This window comes from Peromyscus eremicus, chromosome 13 (genome assembly GCF_949786415.1).
Source record: "Peromyscus eremicus chromosome 13, PerEre_H2_v1, whole genome shotgun sequence".
NCBI classification, from domain to species: domain Eukaryota; kingdom Metazoa; phylum Chordata; class Mammalia; order Rodentia; family Cricetidae; genus Peromyscus; species Peromyscus eremicus.
The window spans coordinates 1,034,280-1,053,265 of NC_081429.1; positions in this window are offsets into that span (position 1 = coordinate 1,034,280).

The window sequence follows — 18,986 nt, forward strand, 5'->3', positions numbered from 1 at the left end:
GCATGCTTTTAATCTCAGCACTCAGGAGGCAGAGCCAGGAGGATCTCTGTGAGTTCGAGGTCAGCCTGGTCTACAGAGCGAGATCCAGGACAGGCACCAAAACAACACAGAGACACAGAGAAATCCTGTCTCAAAAAAAACAAAAACAGAGAGAGAGAGAGAGAGAGAGAGAGAGAGAGAAAGAGAGAGAGAGAGAGAGAGAGAGAGAGAGATCACAGAGGGCCAAGGAGGAGCGGTTAGAGGACAGAAGCCGATGAGGGACTCCTGAAGAGAGTCAAGCACACAGACCCCGAGGCTGGAAGAGAGTGGTTTTCTTGGGACAAATGTGTGTCATTCTGTGTCATTGGAGAATAGGCTGCATGGCAGAGAATTCTAGAATTTGCCAAAATAAAAAATAAAAATTGGAGGTAGAAAATGGTTTATGCTCTTGCACAGGGCCTGAGTCCAATTCCCAGCACCCAGGACAGGACTGGAGAGGTCACAATCACCAGTAACTAACTCCATGGAATCAAATGCCCTCTTCTGGCCTCTTCAGGCACTGCATTCACACACACACACACACACACACACACACACACACACACACACACAGCACTCCCTTGCTTGCTTCTAAAAGCATCATGAAACAGACACTGTCTTCTTTCTCCAGAGGGGGCTCAGGTCAGAAAGCACTGCCACTGTTATCTGAGCCCAAGACTGGGTAGTTTACAAACCCATCCCTTTTCTGTATTCTGCACAGCCACTTTCTCTCATCACATTGATCTGTGATTTTGGAAGGTGACTGTGCCTAACTGCTTTAGGGTACCAAAAAGCAAGTCACATAACTGATGGGCAGTGAACCATAGATTTGGCAATGGTTACCTGTATTAACTTGAAGGGTCAAATGCTACTTTGTCACAGAGCCAGAAGATGCTCAGGACACAATGGAAGAGGGAGAACTGGTCTACTCTAAGTCCTGGGCAACCTATTATCCTTTTAAGAACTCTGATTGGAGCACACTCAGTTCAGCAAGAGGAACACCCCAGTTTGTTGAAAGGTTCCACATGGAATGTGAGGGGCTGGTGACCAGTTCTGGGAAATGAAGCTCTCTGGAGTACAGAAGCCAGAGAGGCAGTGGGAAAGCTATCCTCAACCAAGCAATCTTCATGCAGATGTGACTTCAGAAATAGCCATTCTGAGGCACATGATACCCAAGTTTCAGGAATGTGTTCAAGAGAAGTACAAAGAATATACACACATGGAACTAATTCTCATATAAAAAGGAGGGAGTAGAGTACACCAAAGTTGGACCCCATTGCAAAGAGGGCCAAGGATGGAAGGGCCTGGGGGGGGGGGGGACTGAGAGTGATGACAGAGAGGGTTCCCTCATCCTGAGAAGACCAGATCTTCAGGCTTCATAGCCTGGGCTTAAATCATCATCATCATCATCATCATCATCATCATCATCGCTGTTGTTATTATACTCAGCATTATCACGTAAGTTCTTGATGTGTATGCGTGACTGCAACTGTCACAGCTTATATGTGGAAGTCAAAGAACAGCTCTGTGGACTTAGTTCTGACTTAGTCCTACCTTTATTCTAGGGATTTAACTTAGGTTGCAAGTCCTGCATGGCAAGTGTCTTTACCTGCTGAGCCATCTCAATGTCACCTGGTTCATTTACTTCTTAAATAGATATAGATAACAAATAACACTAATGTGCAGTCATGAGGAGCTGGAAAAGCAAGTATGTAGAAGGCTCTCAATAAATATTTATTTATAAATAAAGAAGTGATTGCATTCCGTTTATCAGGACTTTGGGGCTATTCTTCACTAGGAGCATTTCCCACCAGTGAGGGTGTTTTTCCACACCTGCTAGAAAAGTTATGAGAAGACTAAGGTGTCATGAGACTAGGAAGTAGTGCAGAACTCAGGGTCACCTTGGAAAAAGGCTTTTAAGCTGTGAAGTGACAAGGTTGCTGTATGCCTGGCTGGTGCGAGGATTCTGATGTGTTTTCTTCTCTGCAGGCATGCAAAATTTTCCTCTGCTCTCTTTTCGGTGTCTCTAACCTGAAATGGAAACAGCTGTTCTCATTTGTAGAGCCATCTGCTCCCAGGGCCTCAACCAGAATGGTGGCTCTATAGACAAACTGAAAGTCTCCACATGGTCTGACCCCATTTATCTGGAGATGGGTCTTCTATGTGCAGAGGGCCTCATACAGGCAGCTTCACTAAGCAAAGAACTGAAAAGGAAAGAAGGAAATGTCAAGCCATTAAAGGAGCAGACCCTGGATCTTCAGCAGCAACTGTTTTAAATCCATCAGAGCCAGAGATGCCCAATGACATGCATGTTCAGGTCAGCCATCTTGCTGATTGGTGGGAAAGAAATCTGATATTGGATTGTGGAGGGGGACACTGAAGGGGGCACTTTAAATCATTTAAGGCAGAACAAACAAAGAAAATTTAGTAAAAGTACATTAAAATGGGGCTCAAAGTAGACGAGCTCATCCAGAAAAGTCCTGCCAACTAGAAACAGCCATGTGCTATGGAGACAGGAAACATGGATGGCCACCAACAGAGAGAAGTCTGCAGGCTAAAAGTCAAGCCAGGGAGTGAAAGGACAAGGCAAAAAGACGTTGTCACCTTGACTTTGCAGACCTGTGAACACAGGATGGATGGCCCTCTGAAGAGGCAGAGGAGAAAATGTCCCACTTGTTCTTCAAGATCTGTCTTCTGAGGCACAGAGAGTTGCCTCCACCATGACCAGCTAATGCTCACATCAGAAGAGATGGCACCTGTCAAATAAAATCTGCAGAAGTATGCAGCAGATGCACAGAGTTCCAAAGACAATCTACAACACTGATCATTCAAATCATCTCTTTTAAAAGGCAAATAGTTAGCACTTGCAATTAAGGCATAAAATTAGAAAGTTAGAAAATCCCACTGGGAAAATCATCAGTAAAGCATGGCCATATGGAATCAAAGGGTTCTCAGTGAACTCATTTCCAAGCCCAGAACCTCTTCTGAATTGCTTTGGTTGATGACACCAATTTGATTCCCTAATGCTTGCCAACTGAGCCTGCAAAAATCATTAGTGGACAAAGATCATGGTACTATGACTTGCTTTGGCTCTGAAAACAATATAGACCTCCATAAAATAAAACGTTATTGATGGAAATTTCACTATTTGGCACTTCTATAATAAAAGATTGATGGTCAGATCCATCTTGGTTTTAAAATATGCTTTTAAAATCAAATCAAATCAAAGATGCTTTAATTCAGAGTGAGTTTGAATGGGGCACAGGAGAGAAAGAGATCCTCAAGTTTCAAAGCAAGAGAATTCAGAACCAGAGCAGTCAGCAGAAGACGACACTGCACTGACCACAGAGATAACAGACTTAGAAATAAGGGCTGGGGTTTGAGAGCAAGAAGTCACACAGAGATGGGAAATATAACCCTGAGCACAGAGAAGACAGGATGCGATGATGTAAAGCCTCCCAGGGCCTCCCTGACAACTTAGAAAAGAGGACAGAATGGAACTAGATAAATCTACAAATCGGCCTACAGAAAAGACAGAAAATCTAGCATCCCAACGTCTTCAGATGAATGAGTTTCTCATGGGTGATCAAAGTCTCCCTTACCAGTGTCCCATGTCTCTATCAACATTTCCTTGATGTTATAAATCAAGAAATTAACATAAAAGTCTGCTAGGAATGATAGAGTGACAGTTTTCACAGTGCAGAACACAGGAAATCATAAACATTCATGTGCACACACCAGCACTTACAATGAGCTCACAATACAAAACAAGGAAAAAGATTACAATGCAACCCAACACCAGCGTGTGCAATCAACAAAATCCCTTCCTCTACTACACAAACACACATCCATGCATTTTAAGATAAACACTTGCTTAAAATCTATCTGAAAAGTTCATGGTTGCCTGCTTAGTTTCTTTGATTAACTGACTTGATTAACTGTCCTGGTTCCTTTAATGAGAAGACTCCTACCAAAGAATATTAATAGCTAATGTTTCCGAATGCTTACATTATGCCTGGCACCGTTTTCAATGCCTTCCCTGTATATGCCCATTTAATCTTCACTGCAACCCAATGAGGCAGATACCATTGTCTGTGTACTCTATCTGAGGCTTTCAGACTGAGCAGAGTAAGTTACCATGGCTGCTCAGCTGGCAACATGATGAGAATTCAAATAAAGGCAAAACAATACAATTCTCCCCAAAATCCCACTTGCTATCTACTTTTCTAATTTGTCAAGTTGTTCCAGAATTCATGAGAGGTGAAAGTATTGCCAAGATAATTTGACAAATAGAGACATTTTATCCTACAGTGTTTGGAAAATGTTACATGATAGCTGTAACATGACAATAGCAATGGGGAAGTCAGCTAAACAGACACAGCAGAAGAGCATAGAGATTGAGCATCTACTGAAAGTAACACAAGAAGATATCAGAATTAGCAAGGGACAGGGGTTGGAGGATTTCTGAAGTTAAGAACACTTCTGCTTTTCCAGAGGACCCAAGTTCACCTCCCAACACCTACATGTTGGCTCATAATCATCTGTAACTCCAGTCCCAAGGGAATCCAACACCCTCTTCTGGCCTCCAAAGGCAACGGGCAAACTCATGATTCACAGACATACATGGAGAAAAACACTCATATGCATAAAATTAAATTTAAAAATTAATTTAAAATAGCATGGGACTGAGAAACATTATAATAAGTGGCTTACAAAACTTGCCATCCCTGTGGCTGACATACAACTCTCATTCATTCCATACGTGTGTATACACACACTCATGTGTAAACAAAGGGAAAGAGAGTTGAATTCTGCATCCAAACGTTAATATACAATCTCAAAACATTTAAATCAGGGGCTGGCAAACTGCAGCTCCTCAATGAGGCAAGAGGAAATCTTGGAAGTCTTTACCCTATCTTCTTCCATAGATTTATATCACTCATTCAAATGGTTGGCTAAAAATATTCAGAACATAAATTTTATCTTGGAAGGAATTTCATGAAGGAAGTCAATCCACCCTGAAAGAACAATAATAGGATTTCAATAATCATGTGATTTCATAGGTGATTTTTTTTAATATCATGTATGCCTCTAGCTCAGTAGAAAGTGAAATATTAAAAGTGCTCTGCTACCATGTTTTGATGATGAAAAGTTCTTAGACTTGGGGATGAGCACACCCAATAAACTCACATCCAAGTTCTGAAAATAAACATGAAAGACAAGTACACTTTATTGGTGGGGACTGTGGATAACACAGAAAAGGTAGTGTTTTTGGTCACTGTGTCAGGCTGCAGAAATCAAAAGCAATAGTCCAACCTCTAGGTCAATAGGCACTACAGAAGAGAACAGCTTCTGAGATACAGATCCTCTTGGAATTCAGGAAAACACACATCCTGTGTTCTGAGTACAATCGACATTCAGATGCACACATCTGTCATTTTACATCACCCAGAAGGAATCTGAGAACTGACCGAGAATCATGGAAGACACCCTGCACGGATCTGCCTTTGTGATGGACTGACCACAAACATTAGCAGATCTCTTCTTGACCACCAAGTTCCTAGAAGATACCTCCAAGAACTGGTGAGTCTTTTCTCAGTACTGTGTTCCCTTGGGCAAAAGCAAATCGAGTTCCATAACCTGTCAAGTGGCCAGGATGACACACGCATTCTTCTATCCACAGTTCCCACATCGTAAGTCAAATATGATGGTGTCACAGGGTCACATCAAAGGCACTAGGGTCCCCGTGGATGACACGTATTCTACATTTTCAGGAGAAACACAAGGTATGTAGCCTTGATCAGATGTCACACAAACTGCTCATAAAATGTGTTACTTTCTAAATAATTCCCACCAAAAAAAACCCCACTCTGTTGTTTAAAATGATAGAAATTTTAACAATTTAGAAGCTCAACTGCCCAGCAGCCCTTCTAAGAGAGATGAAGGCTGACATTTTGAAGGGCCAGAAGGCCAACCACATAGAGAATAAAGAGTACTGAAACCAAGTAGGTAACGCACAGTAAACCATTGACATGGCCATCTTCACAGCCTCGCCTTCAAGCAGTGGCTCTCAATCTTCCTAATGCTGCAACCCTTTAATAGAGTTCCTCATGTTGTGGTGACCCCCCCACCATAAAATTATTTTCGTTCCTACTGTTATAATCATAATATCTGATATGCAGGATATCTGATATGCAACCCTTGTGGGGGTCACAACCCACAGGTTGAGAACCACTGCAAGGGACAGTTGCCCTCTGCTGTACCCCAAGTCAGGTTACACCCTCATCTCATGAAGAAAGTCCTGAGGGGTTTTGTGAGCGCTTAGGCTCTTGATAAGTAAAACACGGCTTCCTAAACCTGTCTCCATCAACCTTTCCCTGAGACACACACAGGGGGAGCCATAAAGAACACAGGTTGCCTGTGTAAATTCTCTTCCTGTCTGAGTCTGTTGAAACTCTCTTCTTTAGTATGCAGACAAGGATTTGTGATGACTAATTGTGATTTGCATCTTCATCTGATTGAGAAGCACCCAGGGGATTGTTTAAAACACCACTAGGAAACTGAAGAGATAGCTCAGCACCTAAGAGCATCCGGACGCTCTTACAGAGGACCCAGATTGGGTTCCTAGCACCCATGTTAGGCAGCTCTCAAGTGACTATAACTCTAGTTTCAGGAGATCTGACACCTTCTTCTGGCCTCTGGAGGAACCTGCAGCTATGTGATACACATACATCTACCCAGGGGTATACCCACAAACACATATTTTTAAATAAAAAGGAAAAGAACTCCACTGGATGCATCTGTGAAGGTATTTCCAAAGCAGTAAGGAAGTAATACATGCCCTCAATGTGGACCAGACCATCCCATAGGCCAGGGCCCCAAATGGAGTGAGGAAGAAACAGAAGAAAGCCCAGAGAGCAAGCATTCTCTCTCTCCATTTTCCTGATGTCCCCCTTTCTCTCCTCCTCTTCCTCCTACCCTCTTCCAAATATTGGCCTCTTAATATTGAACTCCCTGGCCTCTAGAATCATTAGAAATAAACTTCTATTCTATGAATTACCCAGTCTGTGCTGTACTGCTGTAACAGCTCAACATGGACCATGACATTCTTCACATCCATAGTCTGTCACTTTCTGATCTCCTATCACTCTTGGGTTCTGGAAGCTCACCAAACACCATGTGGATATTTTGGGTAGTCATTGAAATCTGAAGACAATGGCTCTGGAGTCCAGCACAGCTTGGATCAAGTCCCAGTACAGCAGGTCATACCTCTTTATCCTTGAGTAGAGGAACCACTTGACTTCCTGGATTCCTTATTTGAAATGAGGATGATACTGTCTATGAGGTTCTGCTAAGAGGACTCTTGGACTCACATTCAGAATTCTCACCAACACAGTTGAGGACTACGGTTGCCCACTTACCATATCAAGTGATCAGGTTAATAGAACCCCAGCTACATCTGTGGTCGGGGATCAGCCTTTACCAGCATTCCTGACGAAATAGGAAACCTTGAGGGAATGTATCCCAGCACTGATAGGAAAGTATCTGACAGAGCTGTCTACAGACAGTGGGGACTCCTCTTTGGTCAAGGAGAACAGTTCTAGGTATAAACCATCAGCCGACATCAGATTCAGGCAGAGCCATCTGTCCACAGGGATGCCTGCTGAGAGAGCAGGCCCTCTGAAGGTCACAGCACTGTGGCTCCAGCAACCTAGCTACGGATCCAGAACTAAGAGAAACATTATAGATTCATTGTCTTTTGTACTTTGCCAGAATGGCCAGGATATGGATGCCACCAAATTCTTCACTCCAATTTAACCTTGACCAGTATTGGGCACTGGCAATGTTACACTGGTTATCTTTAGTCTTCAGTTCTTACCTCTGTACCTTGTGAATAATCTCTGAAGGACTATGGTCATTGATTTTTCAATGTCATATCTATGGCCATATGTAGGGGAAAAGGAATACATTAATAAGAAACCTTAAAGTGACTCGAGCTGTCTTACTATGTCTATAAAACAGGAAATTAATATATCAAAATTATTTTAGACTAAAACACATGTTTTTCATAATCAAAGCAAATGTACAAGTGACTTGCTAAACGGAAACAATGGCCTGGCTTTATTTAAAATCCAATCACATTCCTGATCTCATTAAAACATTTGCATTGCAAAGCATCTACCATGAGATACAGTTATCAGAATCTCTGATGTTTCCAATTTTCAGGGAAGATTTTCATCCAACAAAGCCATTTAAAAAATCTAATTTTGCTGAATACAATGTAGATTAATTACTGGCTCATTCTATAAATATCATTTCTAAAAACAGAATTTTTGCTGGTAAAGAAATAAAATCCAAACAGCTTGACCAATTACTACCCTAGCATTTTCATGGGTTGCTAATCAATGCCTGCTATTACAAAAAAAAAAAAAAAAAACTAACATTCTAGGATACAACTACAGCATTCACTTGAATTATAGTCACATCAAACCCAGTTTATGAGTTGTGACACAGTCTACATATTGTGTAGAAAATGAAACTGGGCCAGGCGGTGGTGGCACACACCTTTAATCCCAGCACTGGGAGGCAGAGGAAGGCAGATCTTTGTGAGTTCGAGGCCAGCCTGGTCTACAGAGCGAGATCCAGGAAAGGCACAAAGCTACACAGAGAAACCCTGTCTTGGGGGAAAAAAAAGAAAGGAAGAAAGAAAGAAAGAAAGAAAGAAAGAAAGAAAGAAAGAAAGAAAGAAAGAAAGAAAGAAAGAAAGAAAGAAAATGAAACTGGAGAGAAATTCAAAGCGATTCCACTAAAATCAGGAACAAGACAAGGCTGTCCACTCTCCCCATATCTATTCAATATAGTACTTGAAGTTCTAGCTAGAGCAAAAAGACAACAAAAAGAGATCAAGGAGATACAAATTGGAAAGGAAAAAGCCAGACTTTCACTATTTGCAGATGATATGATAGTATACATAAATGACCCCAAAAATTCTACCAGGGAACTCCTACAGCTGATAAACGCCTTCAGTAATGTTGCAGGATACAAGATTAACTAAAAAAAATTCCGTCAAATGGGAAGCCATTTATCACAGAATATTTGGTGTTATACAGCTTTAATATTCAGCTGCTCCTTGTTATGAATTTCTTGTGCTCATAATTCCCATAGAATGTGTAAGTGTGAGCATCCTGCTCAGACCAGTCCTTGGATAAGGTCACCTAGGTAGGGCCTTCTGCCTCTGAACTCCCTGCTCCCTTTTTAGCATTTGAATTGAGTATCTGCCTTTTGCGAATATCCCTTTTAGCTACATCCAAAGATAGGGCCAGCTCCAAACAAAGTATTGAAGGAACAGAATAGCTACCAGACCACCTGCTAGGTGCCTGAAGCCCCTGAACTAAGGTAAAATGTCCTTTGGGAGGCAACCTGGCTCCTAGATGCATAGCTTTGTTTCTTGTGCAAATGAAGCTCAGACCATCCCCTTCCTTCAGGCCTAGGGTCATGGCAGAGCGATTGACTGAGGACAATAGGGCTTTTTGCATAACCAGGTGCAGTAAGGACTGGAGCAGAATTCCAGAGGCAGACACAGAACCACGTGGCCAAAGAAAAGAGAGGAAGACAGAGATTCTGTAAGTGGAAAGGCAGAATGGCTCAGACTAAGGAGTAAGGAGCAAGGAAAAGTTTCTTATAGATTGTAGGTGAATCAGATCAGGAGAGGAGAAGAGGAAAAAAAGATGGAGGACGAAGGAACAGGGGACGAAGATGAGACCGAAAGCGTAAGGGCTTAGTTATTACCAGGCCTATGAGGGGACAGAGAAAGTAGGTACAGAGAGGAACTGAGAGTCAGGATGGAACTGAAGCTGTATAGATAGAATTTTGTCATAGAGGAATAAAATGGATAAAACAGAGTAGTGTACCAAGATTCCTTTCCCTCAGATACCCCATGCCTGACGTGGTGTCTTCCCCAGGACTCTGGGGGGAATTTTCTCAGGGCTGGAACTTGGGAAAATTCCATTAATCACCCTTTACAATAGCCACAAATAATATAAAATACCTTAGGGTAACTAATTAAGCAAATAAAAGACCTGCATGGCAAGAACTTTAAGTCTCTGAAGAAAGAAGTTTAAGAAGATATCAGAAAATGGAAAGATCTCTCATGCTCATGGATAGGTAGGATTAACATAGCAAAAATGGCAATTGTTATGCCCAGATCATGGGGACCCCCAAAAGACCACCACAGAGACCGAATCCCGCAGGTAAAAGCAAAGAGCCTTTATTTCAAGCTCTGGAGCTTGATCCCTCTGTCTGTCTGACACAGCGGTGAGAGCAGAGAGCCCTGAGCTCAGGTGTGGCAGAGTTTTTATCGTAGCAGAAGTCGGGGTGAGGGGATTTTCAGGGTCCAGGACCCTGATTGGCTGACAATTGTCTAGGGGTATCTATAAAACAAAAATAGGTATGTGCTAGACTCAAGGCATCTGGCCACCTTATCTAATGGTTGGAATGTTTGGAATGTCAGGTACTTCCTCATTCCTGGGTGGATCCCTGGGTGGTAACAGCTTGAGGCTTTTCCTGGATCTGGGTGTTGCCTGCCAGTAAGCCTGTCACAGAAGCTGTGTCTAGGCCTCTAAGCCTGTCATGGCTGCTGTGTGGTCAAGCTATTTTGGGGCCCCTTCACAGCAATCTTACCAAAAGCAATCTACAGATTCAGTGCAATCTCCATCAAAATCCCAACAGAATTCCTCACAGACCTCAAAAGAACACTACCCAACTTCATACAGAAAAACAAAAAACCCAGGATAGCTAAAATAATCCTGTACAATAAAGCAACCTCTAGAGGTATCACTGTCCCTGACCTCAAGCTCTACTATAGAGCTAGAGTAATAAAAACAGCTTGGTATTGACATAAAAACCAACATGTGGACCTTGACATTAATCCACACACCTATGAATACCTGATTTTTGACAAAGAAGCCAAAACTGTACAATGGAAAAAAGAAAGCATCTTCAACAAATGGTGCTGGCATACCTGAATGTCAACATGTAGAAGATTGCAAATAGATCCATATCTGTCACCATGCACAAAACTCAAATCCAAGTGGATCAAAGACCTCAACATAAATTCAACTATACTGAATCTGACAGAAGAGAAAGTAGGAAGTAGTCTTGAATATATTGGCACAGGAGATCACTTCCTAAATATAACACCAGTAGTATAGACACTGAAAGCAACGATTAATAAATGGGACCTCCTGAAACTGAGAAGCTTCTGTAAGGTAAAGGACCTGGTAAATAAGACAAAATGATAGCCTACAGAATGGGAAAAGATCTTCACCAACTACACATCTGACAGAGGGCTGATCTCCAAAATATATAAAGAACTCAAGAAACTAGACAGCAAAATACCGAACAATCCAATTAAAAAATGGGCTACAGAGCTAAACAGAGAATTCTCAACAGAAGAATCTCAAATGGCTGAAAGACATTTAAGGAATTGCTCAACATCCTTAGTCATCAGGGAAATGCAAATCAAAATAACTCTGAAATACCATCTTACATCTGTCAGAATGGCTATGATCAAAAACACTGATGACAGCTTATGTTGGAGAGGATGTGGAGCAGGGGAAACACTCCTCCACTGTTGATGGGAGTGCCAACTTGTACAGCCACTTTGGAAATCAGTATGGTGGTTTCTTAGAAAATTGGGAATCAATTTACCTCAAGACCCAATGATACCAATCTTGGGCATATATCCAAGGAATGCTCAATCATACCACAAGGACACATGCTCACCTATATCCATAGTAGCATTATCCATAACAGCTAGAACCTGGAAAAAACCTAGATGCCACACAACCAAAGAATGGATAAAGAAAATGTGGTACATATACACAATGGAGTACTACTCAGCAGAGAAAAACAATGGTATCATGAAATTTGCAGGCAAATGGATGGAACCAGAAAATATCATCCTGAGTGAGGTAACCCAGACTCAGAAGGACAAACATGGTATGTACTCACTCATAAGTAGATGCTAGGGCAGTGGTGGTGCATGCCTTTAATCCCAGCACTCAGGAGGCAGAGGCAGGTGGATCCCTGTGAGTTCGAGGCCAGTCTGGTCTACAGAGTGAGTTCCAGGAAAGGCACCAAAGCTATACAGAGAAACTCTGTCTTGGAAAAAAAAAAAAAGTGGATGCTAGATGTAAAGCAAAGGATAATCAGACTATAACCCACAGCTCCAGAGAAGCTAGGAAACAAGGAGGACCCAAAGAGGGACACATGGATCACCCTGGGAAGGGGAAATAGATGAGATCTCCATGAGTAAACTGGGGGTGGGGGTGGGCAATGAAGGGTAGGGGATGGAGGATGAGAACATAAGGGAACAGGATGGTTGAGCTGGAACAGGGATGCAGTGGGAGAGCAACGAAAGAGCTATCATGATAGAGGGAGACATCATGGGGATAGTGAGAAACAGGGTGCTAGGGAAGTTCCCAGGAATCCACAAGGATGACCCCACCTTAGACTACTAGCCATAGTGGAGAGAGTGCCTGAACTGGCTTACCCCAGTAATCAGACTGGTGAATACCCTAACTGTTATCATAGAGTCTCATCCAGTAACTGAGATGGAAGCAGATGCTGAGATCCACAGCCAAGCACCAGGCTGAGCTCCAGGAGTCCAGCTGAAGAGAGAGAAGAGGGATTCTATAAGCATGAGCCATCAAGATCATGATGGGGAAATCTACAGAGACAATCAAACCAAACTAGTGGGAACTCATGAACTTTAGACCAACAGCTATGAAGCCTCCATGGGACTGGACTAGGCCCTCTGCAAAAGTTGTGTAGCTTGATCTGCTTAAGGGGCCCCTGGCAGTAGGATCAGGATCCATCCCTGGTACATGAGCTGGCTTTTTGGAGCCCACTACCTATGGTGGGACACCTTGCACAGCCTTGATGCAGGGGGAGGGGCTTGGACCTGCCTCAACTGAATGTACCACGCTCTGCTGACTTCTATGGGAGGCCTTACCTTGCCAGAGGAGGGAATGAGGATGGGTTGTGGGGAGGGGGAGGCTGGGGAGTGGGAGGAAGGAAGAGAGGGGAATCTGTGGTTGGTATGTAAAATGAATAAAAAATTCCTTAATAAAAAAAGAAAATATAAAGATTAAAAAATATTCTCACACCTTTATAAAGAAAAAAAAAGAAAATGAAACTGATAATAGAAATTCTCATATCCTGGGTGACTGTCCTATAGCAATGCTACAATAATGTCAAACATTATTCCTTAACCTAAATATGTCTGGCAGGTAGGTTGGACCAGTTGTATTTTAGAGGTGAGAAATCTAAGCAGTGGGATTAACATACACCATAGAAGAATCCACCGAGATGGTTTTGTTTTGTTTTTTTTTCTTTTTTCTTTACTAAGAAATTTTCTACTCATTCCACATACCATCCACAGATCCCCCCTCCTCCCTACACCCCAGCCCTTTTTCCCAAGCCACCCCGCATCCCCACATCCCCCAAATCGAGGTCTCCCATGGGGAGTCAGCAGAGCCCAGCACTCTGAGCCTAGGCAGGTCCAAGCCCCTTCCCACTGCACCAAGGCTGTGCAACGCATCACACCTGAGGCACCTCAACCAAGATTGTTAATGAGAGTCTCCCTACCCCTAGAGAATGCCTCAGTTTTCTGGATGATAGGGGGTAGGGGTGGTCTTAGTTGTCCCTCTTAGTTTACATTCCCAGAAGGGCATTTACAGTCAGCTGAGTCTGAGCACACATTCAATGACAAAGGATGTCATGTATCATTCATTCTAGGACTCCTTAGTCTTGTTCCAGTTTGAAATTCCTAATTGTACATGCTAGCACTAATGAAAAGGTACTACCACACAGGTGAAGCCAGTTAGGAGCAAAGTAAAAATAATTCTGTGTTCAGTGCTGCGAGAAATTCCAGTTTTGTATCTGAAGACAAGAATCCAGAAACTCAAGACGTATCAAAAAACAAGGGATTCAAAAAATCTCTGAAGCTGCTGAGTTCCCACAAGTCCATGTCCAGGGAGCCTGAGGACCTCTCCTAGCCTTAACTTGTCCATCTTGATTGGCAGTCATAATTTCCTAGGCCAAGGTAGGTGAGAATTCTGCCAACCCTAGAGACTAGGCTGCAGTCTTTCTGAGCTACAGTAGGGTTGTCTCTTGGCTATAGGACAAGCAAAGATCAAAGCTAAGAGTCCGGATTTGGGAGTCTTGGTTGCCTGCGTTTTCTTGTTTGATGGCTAAACAGTCATCTGGAATTCCAGCTTCCTCATATCAAAACAAGATGGGAACTCAGAGGTACAACACTTGCCTGAAATGCAGGGGATCCTAGGTTCCATTGCCATAGAAAAGGCACTGGAGGTTGACTCAGCAGATAAAGTGCCAGGCCAGCAAGGCAGCTAGCCTATAATTCCAGCACAGGCAGAGACTGGACTCCTGGCTAAACTAGACTGGCTAAATCAATCAGTTCTGGATTCAAAGTGAGAGGCTCTGCCTCAATATATAAGGTGGAGAGTTATTAAGGGAGACTCCTGATATCAGCCTTGTTGGGTATCTTCATGAATGCATACACATGTGAATGTACACACACAAACACATACACACACACACACACACACACACACACACACACACACACACACGAAAAGGAAAGAGAAATAAAGAGGGAGGAAGGGGAGAGAGTTCTTAGCTTTCTCCTAGGCGATTGGGGAAATCAAATGTAAGCTACACTATTATCCAAACCAGTTTTTCTGAAGTTGCATTTACCTTGCATTTTCCATGATACAGTCCCTTGAAGTCTAATACCCTGAATGGTTGCTTAAGACTTTATTAAGATTGGAAACTAATTTACCAAGACTTCATCTGCTCAGATCAGCAGTAACAGGGATAGTTGACGGCTTCTGGAGTAAAGGGAATCATTTTTGTTTGGAGTTGTGCCTGCTGATAGGTTGCCCATGCTCCAGTGGGTGGCTCCATGTGCATGGGGACGACACTATAGGATTCAGTACGTTATCACAAAACAGAAGACAGGACATTGAGAGGAAGATGGGGTAGTCTCAGGCAAATGGGAAAGGGAGGTTGGGGGTGCAAGTACACTGTATACATGTAGAAAATTCTCAAGGTATAAAAAAAATTGTATTTTGGGGGGCTGGAGAGATGGCTCAGCAGTTATGAGCACTGGCTGCTCTTCCAAAGGACCCAGGTTCAATTTTCAGCACCCACATGGTAGTTCACAACTGTCTGTAACTCCAGTTCCAGGGGATCTGACACCCTCATACAGACATACATGCAGAAAAAAACCCAATGTACATCAAATAAATAAATCTTTTTTAAAAATTATATTTTCAAAACCATGAACAGTCCACATTATTTCAACAAACTCGTGAACCTCTGGAAAATATACCTCATGAATAATGTGTGTGTCCCATCTTCCTCCTTCTGTCCTCAGAAACTGCTGGTGAAGGAACATAAACTAGTAGCTTTCATAGTACTAGAACATGCAATGCAATCTGCTGGGGAAGAAATGTCAACAGTCTTACTCAGCTGGGATACCTGTGAGCTTCAATAATGACCAATGTATCAAGATATGCTCATGGGTTCAATAGTGGTACAAATGTTATGGGGTAACTTTCTGGTTATATTTGAGGCCCACTCCACAGAAGGAAACACACACCTGGTATTATAAATCTAGCCCAGAACCCATGGTTGGAAGCTCATAGACTCCAGGTGAACTTACTATTATTTTGATATATGGATATAGTATCAAACTGCTCTCTAAATTTGTATCTCAATGCAGCTCAAATACTTCATCAGAGAAGTTTCTTTGTGCAATGGATGGTAATTAAGACAGAAACTCAAAACTGGTCAAAGTGCAGAAAATAAGTGTTTGTGGAGTACTCAGCCACAATGGGACATCAATCTCACATTCCCTCCCACAAGACTCAGAGTCTACTGCAAGAGACTGTAAAAGCCTGAGACCAGTGAGGACCAGAGAAAAACAGCGTCTTCTGGACACAGCAAGACCACAGCACTCAGGAACTCACAGCAGCTGTCATTGCCTACACAACAGCTATACCACAAGATCAACATTCCAGATGGAGAGGGAGGGAAACATGAGTTTCCACCTATGGAGGGACTGTAGCTTCTGGGAAAGAGTCAGTTTTCATTAAGGGTATAACACCTTATAGGTAGGCTTCACTCCAGTGATGGCCCCGTACCCATGAGTATATGAACAACATAAATTGGACTTGGTGGATTTTTAAAAAGAAATGAAAAGAACATGAAGTTGGAAGGTGGTATGGGGTACGGGAAGGATCTGAAAGTTCAGGGGAAGAGTTAGAGGTGAATATGATCAAATACACCAGATGCATGTAGGAAGTTCTCAAAGAATTAGTAAAATATTATAATAGAAAGGAACACCAGGCCAGGAATCAAAGGAGCAATATCATTCTCCATCCACTTATGTGTGTCATCTCCTCACTCAGATTGTCATGAACAAAATGAAGGAACTATCCAGAATCCAGGCAATGTTCAGGACTATTAGAAGGCCAACTTTTTTTTTTTTTTTTTTTTGTTTTGTTTTTCGAGACAGGGTTTCTCTGTGTAGCTTTGCGCCTTTCCTGGAACTCGCTTTGGAGACCAGGCTGGCCTCGAACTCACAGAGATCCGCCTGGCTCTGCCTCCCGAGTGCTGGGATTAAAGGCGTGCACCACCACCGCCCGCCTTAGAAGGCCAACTTTTATAATGATAGTAATCTCTTACACTCTGGGGTGCTTCTGTACAAAAAGCCTACCATAGGCTGAGTGAGACTTGCAAACATACTTTGTAGTGTTTACTTAGACATGTGGCCAACCACAGTCTCTGGCTGAGGCCAACTGTATGATTATGTGTATGGGAGAAGATGGTTTACATGGCTCCAGCCATGATATAGCAACTTGTATCCTCCCACAAAGGGTCCTGAACATAGCTGACTCCACAACGTATATATACAGAGGCATCAAAAGGCAAAAGGCAGGCATTTTAATCTTATATTAACTTCAAAAATGTGCAAAATAAATTCAATGGATAGAAAAGCATATATATATATATATATATATATATATATATATATATATATCCCACTCAATTTCACTTATCAAATTCAACAAAAATCAAGGTGAAAAGAATAGGAAGACATGAAAGGAGAGAAGAAGGGAAGAAGAGGGGGAGAGAAGGAAAGAGGAAGGGTGGAGGGAGAGAGGGAGGGCAGAAGGAGGGAGAGCTAGGATTCCTCTTGATTCTGTGGCAATAAATTTGCATTCTAGCACACAGATTATGACAGGTTTCGTTTTCAGCATTTGGATCCAATTTATTCAAATAATTGCAACCTAATTACACTGAGCTATTTTAAATACTGATTTGCTTCCCATTTAATTTAAAGCCTTGTCACCTGTGACTATTATTCCAAATAAGTTCCTCATAGTTTAGACAATGGTAAATTAATTATAATGTTTTTAATTAGCTTTGCTGAGAAGCAACTGTTCTTCACAACCCGCAGTGAACAGAAAGGACTGTTAAAGACAGAGCCTGTCACAAACATTAGCGGGAACTTTTTATCTGTCATTTTTTTTTTAACCAAAAAGAAAAAGAGTTCACATTTTTGTAATATGAGTGTGGAGGGTGTGAGTGTGTGTTAGTGTGTATGCACTTGCCATGACAAACATATGGAGGTCAAGGGACAACTAGCTAGAGTCAGTTCTCACCTTCCACCATGAGTCCTAGGGATAGAACTCAACCCAACAGGCTTGGCAGTAGCCACTTTTACCTGTTAAGCCTTCTCACCAGCCCCATTTTCCAAATATCTAGGTCATTGATTTCTATACCCCATAAAGAAGACAGAAAAATCCAATCCCCTGTCCTTTGATCTTGGAAAAATCAAGTAACCAAATATACTTGTGAAAAGAAGAACAATAAGTGTTATTTATTGTCATTTTTGGTATGTGATTGCAGACTGAATGTTCTGTGACACTATTGCTGGAGGAATGTGAGCAACCATCTACTTCCTCCAGATAAGGAACCAACACAACAAACCAAAGAACTATACTACCAAAGTCCAACTTGGTGAATTGTATTGGACTAACTAACAGGATTGTGGGTGAGTAGGTACTTACAGGAGCAGAAAGGATTCAAAGACAACCATGTCACCATAAACCTGTCCCAGCATGGGTGACAGTTCATGGAACCTGGAGTGTACTGCACAACTGGCAGGTAGTTGAACAGGTTGGGAAGTGTCCTTCTCCATACCTCAGTTGGTCTGAACCTCTTTCTGGCAACTTAGCTGGTCTCTGCTTCTAGGCTGTTCTGCTAGGCAGTGTCTCTCAGCAGTCCTAATGGCTTATACATGTTTGGGATGAGAGCAGCATAGTGAATCTGGTCAGTTTCAGGGACTTCCTAAAGCCATTGAGTTGCTTACTTCCTGAGCTTAAGGGGCTTCCCAGTAGGATTGAATGTTACATACACACACACACACACACACACACACACACACACACACACACACACACACCTTAGAACATCCTGTTGTTTCATCCTCTTTTAACATCCTGTATCTTAACATATTTCCTTCCAAGGTGGAAGTTTTTCTTGGAGAAAACTGCTACACAGCACTGAAGGCTTAATAATTTTCACCCCAAACTCTGTTACTCTCTTGAAGATCTGTTTCCAAGAGCCCTTCACCTAGTGTGAACATACTATGTGTGCATGCTTATGAACAAACACAGAAGAGTCAGACAAGATACCACTCAGGGTTTCAAATGCCAAGCATTTCATCAAACTCTACTCTTCCGCATCTTTGAAAAAAATGTCATATAAAAACTGGAATCAGTAAAAATTTTACATTGGCTTTTGACAGTTGGAAAAGTTCTTTTGTTGCATCCAATCATTAGTGGCCTCTCAGATTGTCTACAAGTCACACA